This window comes from Macaca nemestrina, chromosome 8 (genome assembly GCF_043159975.1).
Source record: "Macaca nemestrina isolate mMacNem1 chromosome 8, mMacNem.hap1, whole genome shotgun sequence".
In the NCBI taxonomy this organism is placed as follows: Eukaryota; Metazoa; Chordata; class Mammalia; order Primates; family Cercopithecidae; genus Macaca; species Macaca nemestrina.
The window spans coordinates 23,616,095-23,637,599 of record NC_092132.1 but is presented as its reverse complement, the minus strand read 5'-3'; the positions used below and the strand labels follow the sequence as shown (position 1 = coordinate 23,637,599).

At 35.8% G+C, this 21,505-nt stretch overlaps 2 long non-coding RNA genes across 3 annotated transcripts in view; one reads left to right on the top strand and one right to left on the bottom strand.

The window, feature by feature from the left end:
- LOC139355760 (uncharacterized) overlaps positions 1 to 2,188 on the bottom strand; it is a 28,412-nt gene extending 26,224 nt beyond the window's left edge. For both annotated transcript variants that reach the window (XR_011606780.1, XR_011606781.1), the window contains exons 1-2: positions 2,137 to 2,188; positions 599 to 744 (exon numbers count right to left, since the gene is read on the bottom strand). This is a non-coding gene — a long non-coding RNA (uncharacterized lncRNA). The remainder of the gene's footprint in view (positions 1 to 598; positions 745 to 2,136) is intronic.
- The window catches only part of LOC139355759 (uncharacterized), a 139,918-nt gene that overhangs the window by 23,396 nt on the left and 95,017 nt on the right, over positions 1 to 21,505 (top strand). The window contains exon 2 of the long non-coding RNA XR_011606779.1: positions 12,074 to 12,203. This is a non-coding gene — a long non-coding RNA (uncharacterized lncRNA). The remainder of the gene's footprint in view (positions 1 to 12,073; positions 12,204 to 21,505) is intronic.

The window sequence follows — 21,505 nt, the reverse complement described above, 5'->3', positions numbered from 1 at the left end:
ACTAGGGATGAGATCTCACTACATTGCCCAGGCTGGTCTCCAAGTCCTGAGCTCAAGTGATCCTCCCACCTCGGCCTCCCGAAGTGCTGGGATTACAGGCATGAGCCACCATCTCCTGCTAGAATGATGATATTGGAGAGGATAGAAAGCAGTCAGGATAACCATTTCTCTTGCCACCCTCTCCTCCTACGCTTAAACTTTGGTCATTATGGTTCCTGCCAAATGTACTTTCTATATGATTAGACTTTAATATTCCTGAAGTTATTTGTACTGTTCTTGGATAAACATATGCTCTATATTACAACTAGATTTTATTATACTGACAGAGTTCAAAATAGTATAAGCTTAGGTGCTCCTGGATTATTGACCAAGGGCAATATTCACTGACTTCTTGCTATATACGCAACATCATCCTAAGTCTTTTGCATGTATTGTTTCATTGAATCCATTCAAAAATTCCAGATGTATGATATTATTAGCTTCATTTTGCAGATGAAAAACTTTAGGCAAATAGATGTTAAGGAACTTGTCTGAAGTTGCCATTTTAGTAAGTGGAGGGACCAGGATTTGAATGCAGGTAACTGGCATCGGAACTCACATTGTTACACTATTGCCGCTCAGTACGTCTTGAAAGCCCACAAAGCAGGACTTGACTGCAAGAAACTGAGGCGGCAGCAGGCCGGTGAAGAGTTTCTAAATGGAGGGAAGGACAAAACAATCTGCCCTTGAGTTGTATATTGGTCACTGGAGAGAGAAGAAAAAGAGAGATCCTTCGAGACATAAGATCAAAAACCATCTGGAGAGCCAGAAGGGGAAAAACCAGCAGGGAACAAAGTGTTTCCAGTATTGGGAACATGTTGAGTAAACCATCAGATGAGCATGGGAAGTCAGCCGGGAAAGTCAGGAGGGCTACCTCAGGAGAGAAAGGCAACAGCTTGTTATGGATTCCTGGAGACTACATGTAGAGCTAGTCTCAGTGAGCAGGCAAAGTATATTTAATGTCTGACATGTTTAGGTTCAGTCTGAACAAAATATCTCATTCCAGCACTGAAGATTACAGACCTAAATGTCATTCAATGTGAAACAACAAGCATGTATTTCCTTGTTGCACTTCTAATTCCAATAATGTACCTTCTTCCTTTAAGCTCTATACTTCCTAAACTGCACCTGTCTTTGAAACAGCTCATGCTAAGGTTTGAAGCTTGCTGCATCAGTTAAATGTGTCCCTAAGCATCTGACGGATAAAGGAGGACAGTAGAAACCTCAAACAAAACTGCTGCCAATAATCAAAGGATACAAAACAATAAAACATGTATAGCGTTCTTCCAAACATCAAGGAGGCTTCTTTTCTCTTTAAAGCTTGTAGTGTACACAAGATACAAAATGTAACCTCCCCAAAGAAGAAAATTTAGGTCTCTGGAAACTATATGGGAGGTCAGCAGAAAAGGGAATCATTGCTCCTCAGGCACTGCAATGACTGAAAACAGTTTATGAGGAAAATACATTTTAATCTTTTCCCTGACATTTAGTAATTGAGTATGTACACAGTAGCTGCACACACACACACACACACACACACACACACACACACACACACACACACACACACACAGAGAGAGCTTAATTTACACGGAACTATTTTACAGTATATAATAGGACCATAGCCCTTCCAAAAGTCAGCTTAATTAAAAGGTATATTCATGAATTTTCAGAGAATTGCCTTACATAATATTATTAGTGTCATCAATATCACTTGAAATGCTGTAGAACATAACCCAGGGTATACAATTAACTTTGCATTAAGATTTGAAGTGAGACAAGCACTGTCTGTGAATATCATCCCTCAATTTGTAAATCACCAGAGCATGGTGACAATTTGGCTTGACTACAACTATGCCCGAATGAAGTACTTTTCCTTTTGAGAAAAAAGGAATCGACGAGCACGAGGACTCCCTTTTCTCCTTTTAGTTTATTTTTTAAAGTCATTTATTAATTTTCCCTTTTGTAAAAGTAATTCCAAAGTTTGCCTTTTTTCTTTTGAGGGGAAGGGGTAACTTTACAGGCAGTTTCCTTAGTCATTCTAGGCAGCCAGCCAATGAAATATAGACTAAACAACGCAGAGGATATTAATTTTACTTCACTATACATGCACACAGCTAGTGATGCATAAAGTCTTCATTCCAAGACTGACATTAAAAGGGTTGTGCAATTGCCTGGATTCCAGCGTCACTAACGGTTTTCTGAGGGAGTTGGAAAGAGATAAGAGAAGAGACCTTGGGGAACAATTTTAAAGTGGCTCAATAGAATCGCAGAGCCAAACTCATACCTACATCAATGTGGTGCAGAGAATCTCTTAAGTATTTTTAATGCTGAATTTGAGCAAGGAAACTTCAAGTATGAACCTAAAAAGAAATCAAAACGTATTTCACAGATATATTAAGAGTTTTCTGGCAACAGAGAAGCTGGGTAAAAAGAATTGGAAAATCAAACTTTTTATTGAAGTATGACATGTACAGAAATATTCACACATCAAAAGTCTAGAGTGTGATAAATGTTTACAGCATGAATATACTCCTGCAAACGATTCTGAGATCAAGAAACAATATCACCCATACCCCAGAAGACATGTCCACACCCCCATTTAGTCACTATCTTCTCTCAGGGTAATTCATATCCTGACCTCTAATATTGTTAGTGTAGATTAGTTTTGCTCGTAAACATTACATAAATGGACAATTCAGTGTAAATCCTTTTGGGATTGATTTTCTTTATTCTGCCTTTTGTTACTTGAGTGTAGTTGTAGTTCATTCACTCTCACACACAGAGAGTATTTGTAATGTGTGAATACACCTCAATTGATTCGTTCTACTATTGAGGGTATTTGGATGAAAATATTATATATTTTACATATCACTGAGTTTGATTTAGGACTTTTATAACATATTAATGAGAGGGGTTAGTCTGAAACTTCAGTTTCTTGTTGTACTTTAATATAAAGATTATCCTGGCTTTATAAAAATTGCTAGAAAGTATTTCCTCTGTTTTCTTTCTCTGGAAGATTTTGTGTAAAATTTGTATTATTCTTAATTTTTTGGAAGAATTAACTAGTACAAATATTTTCATCTTCATTTGTTTTAGGAAGGTTTTCAATGACAGAATCAAAAAATTTTAATATACATTGCAAGATAATAATTACTATATTGATTGCCTTGTATTAATTATTAATAAATATATAATATAATTAGTAATTATATATTAATATATACAACATACATGTATATTTAATGTAATTTACATTTAAATATACATAGTATCAGTTTCAGAAAGTTGTGTTTTTAAGAGATTTGCCAATTTAATCCAAATTATCAAATTCATTGGCTAAAATTGTTAATAGTAGTCCTTTGTTACAAATAATGATGTTGCTTTTTTCATTTCTGATGTTGGTATTTTGTGTTGTCTTTGTGTCTTATTTATTTTTGCTAAGTATATGTTTTATAAATCATTTTAGTCAAAGGCTTTGTTGGGTTTTTTTTATTACACATTTGTTTTCATTTCATTAATTCCCATTGTTATTGCTATTATTTAAAAATTATTTTGGTTTAATTTTGTTATTACTTTGTTAAAAGAAAAACTTTAGACAAATTAAATTTAGCAGTTTATTTGAGCAAAGAAACATTCACGAATTGGGCAGCACCCTGAACTAATAAAGCCTCAGGGAGCTCCACCCAGCAATGTGGGCAGGCAGTATTTATAGGCAGGAAAAGAGAGTGACATACAGAAATAGCTCAATTGGTCACAGCTTGACATTTGCCTTATTTGAACATGTATGAGCAATCTGTGGCTGTGATTGGCTGAAAGTTCAGGCTACTGTGATTGTCAAAGCTCAGTTACTTGTTAGAAGAATATACTCTCAAGTTAGACTGCAGTTTATTTACAAATTATATTAGGATACAGTTCACTGCATACAGAGGCAGATTTAGGCCAAATTTAATTTGATTTAACAACCTTTTGAGATAAAAGCATATTTATCATTTAATTTTAGTATTTATTCTTCCACAATATTTTCATTCTGTGATATATATTACCCTCTCTATATTACTTTTAAAGCATATCACATTTATTTTATGTTATACCTTCTTTATGATTCAGCTATAATATCTTAAGATTTTCATTGTTAATTCTTATTTAACCCATGGATGGTTTAGAAGTACATCATTTCCAGGTAGTCGGAGATGTTTTGATGGCTTACAATTTATTTCTAAGTTAATTTTGCGATCAAAGAATATACTCTGAATTATTTTCATTTGTTGATATTTCTTGAGGCTTTATGATCCAACATATAGTGTATCTTAGTCTAAGCTTCTATGCAAAGTCAAAAATTATGTGAATTCTGTCCTGTTGGCAGCAATGTCAGCTAACTGTGTAAATTATGAAAACTTTGTATTATTCAGTGTGTATATGTGTGTGAGTATATTTTTGTGTTTATACACATATACATACATATATACATACATATATATAATATGTATACATTTTATATGACATGTAGACATGTTTGTGTCTGTGTGTATATATATGTGTCTGTGTGTATACATATATACATAAGTGTATAATGTATATTATTTGCAATATATGTATTACATATTACATGCAATAGTATATGTAATATATTACATATAAACTTTATATGTGGTGTGTGTGTGTAACATATATAAACATATATGTAGTAAATGGTTCTCAACCAGCAGAGATTTTTTTTAATATCTGGAGACAGTTTTAGTTGTTATAATTGGGGAATGGGAAGCACTACCAGCATTTAATGAGTAGAAGCCAGGGATGCTACTAAACATCCTAAAATGAATAAAACAGTTCTTCACAACATATATATCTTGCCATCTCAGCTACCTAGAGTGGTGTATTAAAGTCTCTCTCTTTGATTAGATTTTCTCTATTTTCCCTTTCTGTCTTCATATTCTCAGATATTGTTATTTGTCATGTACACTGATATCTATTAGATTAAACCCTTTATCTTTATTAAATTTATTTAACAATGCTTCTTGGCTTTATGCCTACTTTGTTTAATATTAATATGCTAAATCTCTTTTCTTTTGGCTAGTGTTTGCATGGTATCTTTATTTCTATACTTTTATTTTCAACTGTATTTTATACTTGAAATTAAAAGTTTGTTTTTTGCAAGAAGGCTAGAGTAGGTAGGCATTTAACAATTGATTTTGGTAATTTTAGGGTTTTTTTTTAAATGTAGATTTAGTCCATTTATATTGAATGTAATAAATAATAAATATGGATTTTTAAATTTTTCTTACTATTTTTTTCTATTTTAATCGTCTTTATTCATTGCTTTCTCCTTTTCCTTTTAAATTAATGAAACATTGTTTTATTATTGTATTATTCATCTGTCACCCTTTTCTAAAATTTTTACTTCCAACAGTCTTAGATTTACAGAAAAAAATTGCAAAGACAGTATAGAACATTCTCACTTCCACTACATCTATTTCCCCATGTTACTAACACCTTATATAAATGTGGTATATTTGCTACAATTAATGATTATTACTAACTAACCTCCAAATAGATTCAGATTTTCTTTGTTTTGCTTTTATCTAATGTATTGTTGTTGTTGTTGTTGTAGTTCCAGGATCCATTCAGGTGTCACATTGCATTTAGTATTCATGACTACTTAGGATTCTCTTGGTTGTGACAGTTTCTCAGACTGTACTTGTATTTGATGAGCATAAAAAGGACTTTGACAGTTTTAAGGAGTACTAGTCAAATATCTTATACAATGCCCCTGCCTGAGACTTGTCTGATGGTCTTCTCATGATTTTATTGGAGCTAATCTGTTTGAGAATGACCCCAGAGGTAAACTACCATTTTTATTTCACATAAAAGGTATATTCTGTCAATATTACTTATCATTGTTTATGTTCATTTTCATTATGGGACTGAAGCAGTGTTGGTTTTCTGTACTGTAAAGTTAGTTTTTCCCCATTTTCATACTGTATTTATTGTAAGGAAATCACTAGGTGCAGCCCACACTTAAGGAATGGGGGGTTATACTCTGCCTTTTTGAGGGTGAAGTATCTACATAAATTATTTGGAATTCTTCTTCATGAGATAGTTGGTTCTTTTCTCTTACTCATTTTCAATCATTTATTTACATTAGTATGGACTCATGGATATTTATTTTTATATTTGGGGTTATAATACCACATTATTCAATTCCTTTCTTTTTTGCTCAAATTATCCCAACTATAATATATACCTGTTTTTCATAAAATAATTTTACTATTTTTATAGATTAGCTAGTGATTATAACATGAATTCTTAACTTATTATAATCTAGTACAAACTGTTAGCTTTACTATTTTTCTCAATATTGCTAAAATCTTAGACCTTTTAAACTCTAAATTCCTTCTTGCCATTTGCAATGTTTTATTGTGCATTTCATTTTTACATATATTTTAAATTCAATGAGGTATTCAAAATATCACTTTATAGGGTCAATATTTGTTTATATTTGCATACATATTCACCTTTTCCATTGCTCTTCATTCCTTTCTGAACTTCCTTGTTTCTATGAAGTGTAATTTTCCTTTCACCTGATAAACTCTTTTATATTTATTTCAAAGAAAATCTTTTGGCATTAAATACTTGACATGTTTTGTTAATCAAAAGTGTTTTTAAGCTTAGTCACATTTTGGAAATTTTTTTCCCCTATGGGTACAATTCTAAGTTGATGGTTACTTTCTTTTAGCACTGTAAAAATGTCAATCAATTGTCTGTTGGCTTCTATTATTTCTGTTTTGAAGTCAGCTGTCAGAGATTTGGGGTATATTTTGAAAGAAATTTGTATTTCTTTTCTCTGGCTCTTTTAAAGTTTTTATTTTTATCTTGGTTTTCAGTAGTTTGGCTGCAATATGACCAAGTGTTTTATGTACTCTTTCAGTGTTTTATATACTCTTCAGTAGGCTTCTGAAATTGGTGAGTTGGGGTTTTTTTTCATCAATTTTGGAAAATTATCAGTGCTTAGCTCTTCAAATTGTGCTTCTATCTCATTCCTGTCTCTTCTTTCTTGCAATCTTATTACACTTGTGTTATACCATTCAAATGTGTCTGATATTTTTTTTTACACTTTGTTCTTTTCCTGTCATCCTTTTCTTCCTTTCCTTCTTTACTTAAGTATATACATTTTCTATTCACCTGTCTTTGAAATTACTAGTCTTATCTTCTACTTGCTATTTGTCTTACAAGTATGTCTACTTCCTGGTAAACCTACTGCATTCATCCATTTTGCATTGCTATAAAGGAATACCTGAGACTGGGTCATTTAAAAAGAAAATAGGTTTATTTGGCTCATGGTTCTACAGGCTGTACAAGCATGGCACCAGTATCTGCTTGGCTTCCGGTAAGGCCTTGGGAAGCTTTTACTCATGGCAGAAGGTGAGTGAGGAGCAGTCATCTTGCATGGTGAAAGAGGGAGTGAGGTCAGGGAGGTCCCAGAATTTTTATCAATGAGATCTTGTGTGAACTCATTACCATGGGGAGGGCACCAAGCCATTCAGGGGAGGGATCCACTTCTATGACCCAAACACCTTCCACCAGGCCCCACTTCCAACATTGGGGATCACATTTAAGCATGATATTTGGAGGGAACAAACATCCAAAGTCTATCACCTATGCACAGCCCTTAATTTCTAGAATGTTCTTGTGATATTTGTAAATTATAATTATTTATATATACTACTATTTGTTGAAATGTTCTACCTTTTAATTAGTTTGATAATCAATTCATCTACTGTCTTAAACTTTATGATAGTTCTTTCAAAATCTGTGCTAACTGTAATGTGTGGTTCATCTGTGGATATGCTTGTGTGTGTGTGTGTGTGTGTGTGTGTGTGTGTGTGTGTGTGTGTTTGGATGTCAATCATATAGTCCTGTTTATTTTCTTAAAAATGATTGAATGCTAACATTTTTAGTTGTTTTCTTTCACCACACAAAATTTGCTCTTTCCTCTGCTGGATAAATAGACAGTTGTGTATATGCATGTGGGGTGGAATGGGATCCAATTATAAACTGAGGTGGGGAGAGGCTAGTTGCAATTTTAGTAATAAGCAGTCTAATTCTGATTAAAGCATGGCCTTACAGTGCTTTCTAATTGGGAGCCTAGAAGGTGTTTTTCTTCTTAGCTCTGAGTGGTCATAATAATTTCTACTCTGTCTCTGAGAGGCAATTGGCTTAGCTTTCTGGTATCCTGACCCTATAACTTCCAAACATGGCAGAGTCCTAAGAGGGACACAGAGTCTGTGGTTAACGTCCTTTAATTCTACAATTTTGGCCCTTCAGTTCTATGCAACTCTCTGAAGTTCTCCTTGTTACTCTGTCCTCCAGTAGGATGCTTCCTGGGTCAAGTCCAGATTTCTAACGTACAGTGCCTTCCAGGATCAGCAAATGCTTTCAAGGAGAGCTAAAGATCATCAAGTCACTTTTGAATGGTTCTTCTCTCTTTGGATGCTTCTGCAGATTTCTGATTCTTCAAATATGTGAATTTATCAGGTGGTTTTGATGTTATATGAGCATATGTTGTTCTTCCATGAATTAAGCATCTCCTTCAGAAGTTGAAGTTGAAAGGAAGATTTTAAAACACTTCTTTCATATTTGCTTTGTGCTAACGGATTATAATAAGAAATTCGGGTACTTTTTTTGGCAGCTTACAATCTAATGTGGACAACAGAGAATAAACAAACACACACCCAGACAAATTTTAATTACAAATAGTAGGATATGCTTAACTCCGTCATCTTTAAAAATGATAACTCTACTTAATTTACTGCTAGGAACCTTTACGGACATCTTTGCACGATTCTAAAAGATAGTAATCTTTGGAATTATTAATTAACCTCACTTCTTTTTTTTTTTTTTTTTTTGGTGGGGGGGACAGTCTTGCTCTGTCACCCACGCTGGAATGCAGTGGCACAATCTCGGCTCACTGCAAGCTCCGCCTCCCAGGTTCACACCATTCTCCTGCCTCAGCCTCCCAAGTAGCTGGGACTGCAGGTGCCCACCACCATGCCCGGCTAATTTTTTGTATTTTTAGTAGATATGGGGTTTCACTGTGTTAGCCAGGATAGCCTTTATCTCCTGACCTCGTGATTTGTCCACGTTGGCCTCCCAAAGTGCTGGGATGACAGGCATGAGCCACCGTGCCCAGCCTAATTATCCTCACTTTTTAATTAAAAGTTGTTTTAAAAAAAGATAATCTACTGGAGGGTATTTAAACATCTAATGCAAAAGAGGATGGAACTTCTGGAAAAAATTACTAAATATTTTGAAAAGATTTGTAACAATGTATTTGGATGTTGCTAATGTAGTTTTGAATGCACACACATTTGCACTTTTATTTATGCAAGTTACCTGTGAATATTAACATCACACAGGACTATCTTATTGCTGTGTATGTATATTCTTCTTATTGATACCAAAAGCCTGAGAGGGCTATACATAAGACTGCCATTGTTCTACCAAAGAACCTTGACTAGTAGATTATACACAATTCAGTGATTTTCTTGGTTGCATAACATTTTCTTATGTACATGTGATTTCTTGAAATTTGGCCATTTATTCAGCATTTATTGATCACTGTGCCAGGCACCATGCTAGTTGTGAGGTATTGAAAGAAAAAAGCTTTAAAATGTGTCTTCCCTCAAAAAGTTCACATTTACTGGAGTGCATAGAAACTTGAGCATGTAATGTAGGTCTTTAATGTTCTCCAAAAGGATAAGTAATTGACTGAATTATAGAGGTAAGAACATGGTGCTATTATAACCTTTCAGAGAGCCGTCTAAGTCAGACAAGGAGAGCGATCAGAAAAAGTCTTTGGCGTATACGAGAGATGGTATTTGAAGAATGATGAAATTGCCCAGATTGGGTGAGGATAGGATATGGGTATGATGTCTCAAGTCGGGGAATAACATATGGGAAAGCACATATGTGAAAGAATGCTTTTGCAAAATGTAAGAGGTTGAAACATGGCTATGGTAGTAATAAAGTAGTAGAAATCCCAAATACTCCTCTAAGAAGTTATAATTTGGTCATCAAGAGACTAGAGAACAGCAGAAATATTTTAAGCAGAAAGTGACATATGTGTTCCAGAAAGATCAATCTATCAGTCATAATTTAAATAGGGGAGGAGATAAGATTAGACAGAAGTGTTAAACCCTGAGCTATGGTGGTGGTAGTATGGTTTGAGAGATGGGGACAGATTGAAGACATTAAAATAAGGTCCATTATTACTATTGCCATTAATAAATATAAATTAAGTACTGTAATCATCAAGCAAGATTTAGTCATTGTTGTTTTAACTTCCTTCCAGAAATTCTACAACACACACAAATCAATATTGTGAAAATCGAGAATATTATCTAATTGTTTCCTTGCCAAGATCATCTTTTTTCTTATTTAATAGTTTAAAGTCAAAGCCCAGCAAACTCTAATGTCTAGACTTTATAATTTTATAACAGTATGAACATAACCTATATAGACTTTAGATAGATGCTTCTAGAAGGGCCTTTTCATTTAAAATCAAGACAAGTTATAATATAGCAGATATGAAAAGGATGTGCCTAATAAAACATTTTATTATCAATCTAATTTTTGCACCATTTTACAATGAACTGGTAACCAATGTGTGATTTTCCTCTTTTAAATATGCTTTGTAAATCTTAGTTGGGAATGAGGTACCAAGTGACTCAACTGTACTAACTGTTGAACAGAGAGGTCTGGAGGACCATCTAGTGATGCATGCAGAGAGCTATGTTGCTCACCATATATGCAGGAAATGCAAGTTAGAGAGTATAGGAAGATTGTGGCTGGGTGTGGTGGCTCACATCTGTAATCCCAGCACTTTGGGAGGTCAAGGTGGGCGGATCGCTTCAGGTCAGAAGTTCGAGACCAGCCTGGCCAACATGGTGAAACCCCATCTCCATTAAAAATACAAAAATTAACTGGGCGTGGTTCTGCGACCCTGTAATCCCAGCTACTCGGGAGGCTGAGGCAGAAGAATCACCTGAACCCGGCAGGCAGAGGTTGCAGTGAGCCGAGATCATACCATTGCACTCCAGCCTGGGTGACAGAGTGAGACTCCATCTCAAAAAAATAAAAAATTGAATTTTTTTTTTTTTAAAGAGAGTATAGGAAGATTGAAGAGAACTGGTTTTAATTTAATTTAATTTATTTATTTCCACTTTCATTTTTCTTTTTAGAGACAGAATCTTGCTCCGTTACCCAGGCTGGACTACAGTGTTGCAGTGATAGTTCACTGCAGCCTTGAACTCCTGGACACAAACAATCCTCCCACTTCAGCCTCCCAAGTAGCTGGGACTCTAGGGGTCTGCTACCACGCCTGGCTAATTTTTATTTTTTAATTTTTTGTAGAGATGGTATCTCACTATGTTGCTCAGGCTGGCCTCGAACTCCTGGCCTTAAGTGCTCCTCCCACTTTGGCTCCCAAAGTGCTGGGATTATAGACATGAGTCACCGTGCCTGGCCAGGGTGTTAATTTTATTTTATTATTTTATTATTTATTTATTTACTTTTTGAGATGGAGTCTTGCTTTGTCGCCCAGGCTGGAGTGCAATGGTGCGATCTTGGCTCACTATAAGCTCTGCCTCCTGTGTTCACGCCATTCTCCTGCCTCAGCCTCCCGAGTAGCTGGAATTACAGGTGTGTGCCACCATGCCCGACTAATTTTTTGTATTTTTAGTAGAGATGGGGTTTCACTGTGTTAGCCAGGATGGTCTCGATCTCCTGACCTCGTGATCTGCCTCCCAAAGTGCTGAGATTACAGGCGTGAGCCACTGCACCCAGCCAGGGTGTTAATTTTATAAGACATGAATGTGTATGAAAATATCTTATTAGTGCTATTGTCCTTAGTTGGCATAAATTATTTCCATATTTTTGTTCAGATTTGGCATGAGTTAAATAGATTAGTTATATAAACATGTAACTTAAGTTCCTCATCTGTGAAGATTTTAAAATGAGATTAATTTTCACTTAGGGAGGAAGCAAAGTGAAGAACACAGATTTCACAGATGGGATGCCTGGCTCAAATTCCAGTGACCGCTGGTAGCTGTGTGACCCTCGGCAAGTGACTTGACCTCTCTCTACTCAGTGTCCTCATCTGTCAGGTAGGGATAATAATAGCACATATTTCATAGGGTCGTTATATGATTAAACAAGTTATTATTTACAGAGTGCTTAGAATAGTACCTGGCGAATAGTTAGTGCTGTATGTGTTTAGTAAATAAATAAAATTAGAAATGGAGGGGATAAAAAAGATAATTTGGTCACAATAAAGGCTTATTTCTTTCCTTTCCAAATGCTTACAAACAACACTTTTAAAAATTTCTTTTGATGAAATAGTGTTTGATTTAGTTTTTTTTTAGATAACACTTAAAATAGTTTTTCACATTTTTCTTTAAAGTCTCTCTCAGATATATGCATACATATAAATGTTTATTTACATGAAAGTGAATATGTATATAGTATAAAAATGTTTATCTACATAAGTAAATATATATCCAAGGACCTTTGAGTCTAATCTTCTCTTATTGTATCAGCTCTGTAATGACATCAGTTTCTGACAGGCTGGTCAGGCAATACGTTCTGGCCTGGGCCTTTTTTTTCCCCCTATTGTTCATTGAAAGATTAGAACTGAAGGCAAAAGCAATAATAGTCTGATCTAGTTCTGATCCAACCTGCTTTCAAAAAGGGGGCAGTGTTTACGTTAGAGTATTTGGCAACTGAGAAGTAGGTTTTCGAAGGCCTGTTTTTAAGGCCAGATTTGCTCAGGGTGGGGCCCTGCTCTTGGCTTAGAAGCCACATTCACCACTGGCCCCTTAGCTGAAGAAACAAATGGCTAATTATGCCGTGACCAGTCGCTAGACTGTTAACAGAGTGCAAACAGCGGAGCTCCAAAGTCAGAGAAGGTTCTCAGCAAACAGCCTTTAAAATGCTAGAGGACTGTGGGTGTCAAAGGATCTTCATCCGATGGAAGCCATTTTATCAGAATGCAAATGTTTTCTGGCTTTTAAATTGGAAGCACTATGGTGACTATTTAATTTGGCAGTCGCTTAGGATGATCTTGCATAATGAGAATGAACTATCCTGTAAAGAAAAAAAAAAAAGTCATAGGCATTTTTATTGACTATTTAAGCTCCTGAAAACTGGTAGTCTACCATATGACTCCAGAGATTCACCATAGATATTAGTCTAGGGTTTTCATTGTCCTCAACTGGGGGCCGCAGTGATTTGGCAGTCGACGGTAATCTTTTTATTTTGGTGCTCTTATTATAACAGCCAAGGGAGGTGGGAAAAGGCTGTATGGGAAGTGCCTGAAAAAGAAGTGTGCACTGTACTTTAACTTTATTTCCTTTACCTTAAGACACTGCTCCACATTTTACATTTTCTGAAATCAATATGTGCAACATGATCACCATTCCATGAAATGGGGTGTGTGTGTGTATTTGTATTTCCTGCAGAAAGCTATTTGTGTTTCCCTTTTTTTTTTTTTTCTCCAATGCCTCTCCCTCAGGCCTAGGGGCTCCTCTCTAAATTGTCACTGGAAACTGTCCAAATCAAAGAGGATGTGATTACAAATGATCCCTCACCTACTGAGTGGAAAGGGTTTCACAGCAGGGCTGAGTTTACTCTACCCCCATTTCCTTTATTTCTCTTTCCCGCAATCCCTTCCTCTGTGGACTGGGAGCTTTGCATGTATGTTTTCTTCCTTAAGATTACACTGTGATGATGGTGATGTCCTGTGTTGTTAAGAGGTCTGTTGGATGTTTTATTATTACTCTGAGAAGAAATGCACCAACACTCCAGATGTACTTCAGTTATTTTCTTGATCTAATTGCGGGCTCACCATCTCTTTCCACATTTTTAGAGCTCCTATTTTTCAGTAAGCACTGATAATTTTTCTCTACCCATCTTAGCACACAAAAACTGTGCAGAGACAACTAGAGCAATAGCTAACTCTATTATTATTCTACAAGAACCTGTTAAGCACTTAACAGATACTTTCTAAGAATTCTACCACTTAATTCTATTCTATTAAGGTAATTGAGGTTAAGGTAAACTGCTCCTCCATTTGAATATTTGAGAAATATCTTGGCAGTTAATTGTATTACTTTTAAAATTTGTTTGATTTGTTGCAAGAAGTCCAGTGGCAAGGATGGTTTTAATCATGTCTCTTTGTACACATCCCTTACCTTAGTTTCTATAGTTTGAAAAGAAGAATGCTATGAGTGTGCAAAGATTCAGCCATTTTACTTGCTATTGTGAAAACCTAGGCATAGGTGATGGTCAGTAAAATATTAAACTGGAATTGATAAAAATAAAACTCACAAGCCTGCACATATTCAAGTTTGTTAACTGTGAGGCTTAAGACAGGGGGCCTAAAGCCTGTGGTGAGAGCTGTTACACTAATTACTTTTAAAATTCTCTTCCTGGGGCATAGGCTTTGGGCAGAGGTACAACAAGAGTTTTCATGATTTTCTTACCATTCGGAAAGAATAATTTAGGGTTGCAATGGTGATGGCCTTTCAAATCAAGGAAAGGAGGCTTAGGAAGGCTATTATTAAATAAGTCCCTAATAATAAAAACAATGCAAATTTTAAAAAACACATTCTCAGAGAATATGCAGTGAGTGTTGTTCTTACAAAGCCTAAGTACAATCAGTGGCTGGCTCTGTTTCCAAGTAGTGACTTTGTGTTAATGATGAATTTCCAGACTGCGATCAAGATTAGAGCACTGAATTGAGAGACTGTTGTGCCAAATTTTGGGTTGCTTTACAGTTCACTTATTGTTATTGTTACTGTTGTTGTTTTTATTTGCAAGACAACTTAGTGTAGTAGATTGGTGAATCAGACAGGCCTTAATTCAAATCCTGGGCACTTAATTATTTGACTTTAAATGAAGTTTGGCTTTAGTTTTCTGTCTTGTAAATAGGAATAATAATATTTACTTCATGGAGTGGCTTTGAGATTTCAATAAATCTATAAAATAGGCCTAGCACTAAAGAACATGCTCTGCTCTTTCCTTGCCCATTTTCCTATCTTAGGACCTTCTTAAAAACTTACTACCCTCCACTTAAAAATTAAAGCACTTTCTATAGAATTAAAGGGATTTGTCCTTTAAGTACTTGTTACATTCTTTAAAATACAGATGTGTCATTCAATATTTGATGATAATAGAGAAGTGATTAATGCCATGATGAATTGTTTTGAATGGGTAAATGGTAAATTAAACATTAAGAACACCCCAAATAATAGCATTATAAACTGCAGAGACTTTTAAAAAAATTATTCCAACAAGAGTTTGCATATATCTTTTAGGATTATTAGTGATTTAATGGTGAAAATATATGTGTTGGTTATTTCTTGGTGAGAAAGATGTTATTTCCCCTACTTCTTGAAGAAGCAAAGTCTAAGGGAAACTTTCAGATTTGAGGAGTCAAATTCCACTTCAGCGTTCTGGGCTGATCAGTCTTTGTTTAGCTTAGACCTACTGAAACACTGCCTCCTAGTGGTTGAGAAAAGAGAGGGTTTTTTTTTTAAAAAAAACAAATTAAAAGGTATGGAAGGACTTGGTTTAATTAAATGGCAATAATAAAGGTTCCAAAGGAGACTGAAATTCTGAGAACCAAAATGGGAACAGAATCAAATCAGGTTAATATGTTTCCTATGCTGAACAAGAAACTGTTAGTTCCATTATGGGTTGGATTTTGAGAACACTTTTTATAAAAGATGAGCAATGGCTTTTCCTCTGGCAAATGATAGATTGTGTGAGGAATAGTCATGAATTGGTTGAATGAAGGAGATAGGGATTATTTCATTTTAAGTGTTTTTGGGAGGAACACTGTTTTTCTCTGTAGTCATTATAGTAAACTGGTGAACACCCAGGGACTTCAGTCAATGACTAGTAAAATATCAGAGCTGGAAAAGATCTTGGTGCCCTTTAAGTTCAAATCCCTTAATGTATTAAATGACTATCCCAAAATCACACAGGCAATTAGTGTCAGATATTAGGACCTGGAATAGTCATTACGTATGGAGCTTTTATTACGTGCCAGCTACTGCGTTAGAGAGTAGGGTGCAGTGATGTGCAATTAAATATAGTCCCTACCCTGATTGAGCCATTGAGCCATTAACACCATACCCATTGTTGTCTGTTGTGAGCAGACATCTGTAAAAGGAATGACCTTCAAAACTGACATTTGATTGTTTGGAGAGATCATAAGCTTGGATAGTGAAATTTCTGAGAATTTAGATTCCCTAGAGTAGGCAGAATTCTGCCCCTGCTTAATTTATAATTGTCAAGGCAATGATGTCAAACCCTTGTAGAAGATTTTTTTTAAGCTGAAGGTTAACATTAAAGTAATAGTGGATGGATTCCATTTTCACATTACTGGTATATGTCTATAGAAGTTTGGGTGTGTCAAGAATCTGTGATCCCCGCAGAGGAAAATCTGTACTTACTCATTTTTGCCAAAATGGAAAAAGTTTACCTGTCACTGTTTAAAATCATTACCCTATGCAGCAATGTAATCGTCTAAGTATGAAATTCATGAATTAGCTCACAACATATTTCATCATAATGATTAATGTGGTTAAATAATAGTAAATGGACTGTATGTTTTTCTAATAGCATAACAAACTCCCAATGCATTTCAATATAGAGGCTTCAATTGTCTCAAAAATCACTGGTGATAGTTTTTACTTTCATGTTTGCCTAAATAGAGAAAACTCACTTTGTTTTTCCTCCTCACAACCCCACATCACTTTGCCAAAGTGAAACAATATGTCCCAAAGGAAGAGCTCTTATAACTTCTTAGTTCTTATCTAATTTTCCTGGATGATTAAGGGGCAAGTCACTACGAAGCATTTATTTAGTTGGCAATTTAAGGATTTATGGTTTTTATACATGCATTATAAGGATTTAAAACACATAGACCTTCATTTTCCATTAGGTAAAATATTCCTGCCAAGTTATTTTGAACACATATCTCTTTGCTTTTACATATTTGAAGACATATCCTGCTGGCCCACATTTAAGTGGAATCAGTGGTATCTGTGTCTGACAGATTTTTTTTTTTTTTCACAAATGACTCTTTCATTCGCCCATTCCTAATCCAAGGGTAAAAGACATTCAAGATCCAGAGATTCAGATACATGGTCCTTACAGGGATATTTTAAGAAACAAATAAGATAACTCAGCTAAAGTGCTTAGCACAGTACAAGACACTCATGTGCTCAAAAATGGTAGCAATTTCTTTTATTATTTAACAAGATAATTGACCAATGAGCTGATAACTGGTAATCAACAGAAGTTCAGGTAGGCAGGTGGTTATCAGGGCACACATTGTAAACATCACAGACCCAGTCATAGAAAGATTTGTATCCAAGGTATAACATTGTGTCCATGGTTGGGTGGGTAAGATATATAGAAATCACATAATTATAGAGAAATTGTGACATGAGATGGACAGCTCAGTCAGTGAAGACTTTGGGGACAAAGTAGGCCATTTAGGGCATGATTGATACATAAGTAAGAGAAATCCAGCTCTAGAGACAGGGATCTCAAATCAAAGCCAACCAGTTGAAAGTGATCCTTGCATTTATTCATGTTTCCTTAGGGCACAGGAGCCAACACACCTCCTACATCTTCATCAATACTTCACACCTACCTGCTTTGTCAGGGCTCACTAGCAAGGACAGAGGGAAGAGAAGAGGGACAGTCAATTGTTTCATTTCTCTAATCAAAGAATGAAATTGGTTAGGAAAAGGGCTGAATTGATATAGGATCCAGCAAAATGGTTATCTGTCCACCTAAGAAAACTGACTAATGAAAACCCTACAAAAATATTAATCTCTAAACAAAATCTGTAAGTCCCTGTGTACTAGGAAACAAGAAAAAACAAGGATTTGGAATTCTGATATTTTATTTGTTTTTCCACTCAACCTGGATAAACCTCTTAGCCCCTCTGAGTCTTAAATTTTTTCCTGTGTAAAAACAGTACATCTTTAAAAAAATGGTGCTGGCATGGAAAATGAAAACATGCATGCAAAAGATTGCTGTAGACTGTAAGTCTCATAAGATGTTTGTCATTATTTTTAACATTTCTTTCTTACTGTATCTTTCTTGATCCCTCCCCCTCTCTTTATGACCAAAGAATACACATTCAGAAGAGGGTAGGTTAGACCAACACTCTCTCCTCTCCTGAGTCTTGGCAATTGTAGCATGGGAATGCCCCCTGACTTGGAACAAGAAACTAGTTCACCTGACCAGAACTCTGAATATCTCTTAGACCACTGATGTCTGACTGCAGTTCTTGGAAAGGGGCACAGAATATTCTTTTGACCAATGCCAATGGGGAGGCAACAGCACAGGCAAATGGACAGAGGTCCTGGCTGAGTGGCAGTAACCTAGAAGCCAGAGAGCTCAGATTCAAACAAACCCATTGACTCTTGACCTCTCATTCATTGCTGTCAGTGGAATGAAGACAACACCTGCCACATACTACTTCCCAGAGAGATGGGAAACCCCAGAGAAGCACTCTCTCTCTCTCTCTTTTAATGGGAAGTTCTCTTCTGCCTGTGGATCCCATTAAGTTATTCACCATCTTCTAATTTTATGGTTTGTTTGCAGATTTATTATTGTGATGTACTTTCCATTTAGAGCATCAACTGGCTTCCTTTCTGTAAACTGTGTGGGGCCTCTTCAGCCATCCTGAACCTATACAAATGAGAAGAGGGAGGCTATCTTATTTCAGGGGCAGGGAAGGGCCCCTGAGAATTATACAATGATTTCTTATGAGAAGGTAAACACACTTGTGTGATTTTGATGTGTAAAATTCCATCCAAAGTTGTAGAATCAAGGGGCGTTGCAGAGGAATTTGAGATTATTCTCTGATGAGAAGAGAACCATGACATCACAGAGGAGGGATGTGCATCCGTTTCATTGGAGTTTCATTGAAGACAGAAACTGTGGCCTAATTTCACTCTTAGGTGGAGTTAAACAGTTTAAACTTACATCTGTCTACAGGTCTTGCTGCTGACAGTTTGTTGTAAGATAGAACACAAGGTATAATCATCAAAATAAATTTATGGAGGAACCATTATTTGTTATTGGTGGTGTTTTAATAGTTGCTTTGGGATTTGTATTTTTCCCTTTTCTAATAGTGACTTTTATGATGCTGAGCTGAAAGCCTTTCACTCTTCTCTGAAAGACAACATATTTTTCTTGCTTTCACAAATGATTATCACAGAATTCATGTAGTTTTTCTGCACAAAGGAATTACTATGTCGATGTGGTAAATTTCTAGATGGCTCACATCTTTATCGTCCTGACCCTCTGCAGTTCTGTCCTTTTCGTTTTTGGCAGAAGTTTCTTAACATCAAGCCCAAGGCAAAAATGGGCTTTTTTATCTTGTGCATTCCCTTCATTTCTCAAGGGCTGGTAGAATTGTTGGAAACACATTTTTTTCTCCAGGAATGTACTTTTTCTATATTCAGGAAAATGTTTCATTTTTCATCAATCCAGACTGAGTAGTACTAAAGGCCTCTATCAAACAGAAGAAATTTCTGTATTTGCCTAGTCCAACTTCTTTACTTTTTGGTGACAAAGTAAAACTACAGAAAAAAAATTATTTGAACAATATTATTGTTACTGTGAACTATACAAATACCTAGTCTGATCACCTTCCACTTGGTTAATTTGCTCCAATCTTTCCCCTGCCAGTAATAGTATTATAATTAATCAAGCCAAGGATTTTATTTACCTGTCTTCCTATCATCTAACTATTTATTGTTAGTGATTTTATTGTGTTTGACCTTTTGGAGAATGCTAGGATGTCAGATAAAATAAATAAAATAATACCTTCATTTCTCCTCCCAGTATGTTCTATACAGTAGTGATTTGTAAATTTGTTGGGGAAACCTTTACTAATTTTTGCGAAGTTTAAAGAATTTGACTATTTATATGTAAGAGGGACTAAGAAAATATTTCTCTTCAAAGTGAGGTCCAGTTTGCATTTTTAGCTTTTCCTTCCATTGATTGGACCCTGGTAGGTTTGTCCCGAAGTAAGATCTCCCCTTCTGTAAAGCTCTTTCTACATATACTTTAGACTAGAGGTTCTGAAATGAAGGTGGAACTCTCTTCCTCCACCCAAGGGACATTTGGCAATGTTTGGAGAACTTTTTGTTGCTACATGGAGGGGTGATACTGTCATCTAATGTATAGAAGACAAACAAACATGCTGCTGCTAAATATTCAACAACACACAGATTCCCCAACAAAGCTATGCAGTCCAAAATGTCAGTAGGCTAATGTTTAGAAGCTCAGATCTGGAAGACTGACTGTCTTTCCCGATGTGCCTGTAAGAGCTGGGCCTGGTAGTTGCAATGCCAGCATAGGTCTGAAATAGAGTATGTTTTCTATTATTCCTCCCAATGACCACTTCCACAGGACACCTGAGTGAGTAGCAGATGGCACTGAAAGTTTAGAGTCACAAAGGGAATTGAATCACAGGCTGTCCCTCCTCCCACTGGCAAGAAACCAAACAGTTAACTCAAGATATCTCTCTCCTCCAAGTCCTTTCACCTATGTGATACTTTTATTCACCACATTTCTCCATAGATATAGCCTCTTTCCTGGTGTAAGCTCCTTTTATGCAGGACTCCTCACTTTCTTCTTAGCCAAAGCCCCTTTCTCCGAGCCCCTTCTTGGAAATCTAATTCCTCTCACTTCTTTAAAATGGAGAGTAACTTTGCTTTCCCTAACTGTCTGGTTGTGTATATTACTCAGGGTTTTCCAGAAAAAAAGAACCAATAAGATACATATATCCAAGGCAGGTGGATCTCTTGAGGCCAGGAGCTTGAGACCAGCCTGGCCAACATGGTGAAATCCTGTGTCTATCAAAAATTATAAAAATTAGCCAGGAATGGTGTTGCATGCTGATAGTCCCAGCTACACAGGAGGCTGAGGCATGAGAATCACTTGAACCTGGGAGGTAGAGGTTGTGGTGAGCTGAGATTGCACCACTGCACTCCAGCCTGGGTGACAGAGCGAGACTCTATCTCAAAAAAAAAAAAAAAAGATACATGTATCTTATATAAAATATAAGATATATATAATACATGTATCTTATATAAAATATAAGATATATATAATACATGTATCTTATATAAAATATAAGATATATATAATACATGTATCTTATATTAAATTCATTATATAAAATAAGGAATAGGCTCATATAACTATGGAGGCTAAGAAGTCCCAAGATCTGCAGTTGGCAAGCTGGAGACCTAGGAGAGGGTTGATGGTGTAAGTTCCAGTCTGAAGGAAGAAGATTGATGATGTCTTCTTCCTTCAAAAGAAGGAAGCTCTAACGTAGGCAGAGAGAGAATTCTTTCCTACTTGGTCT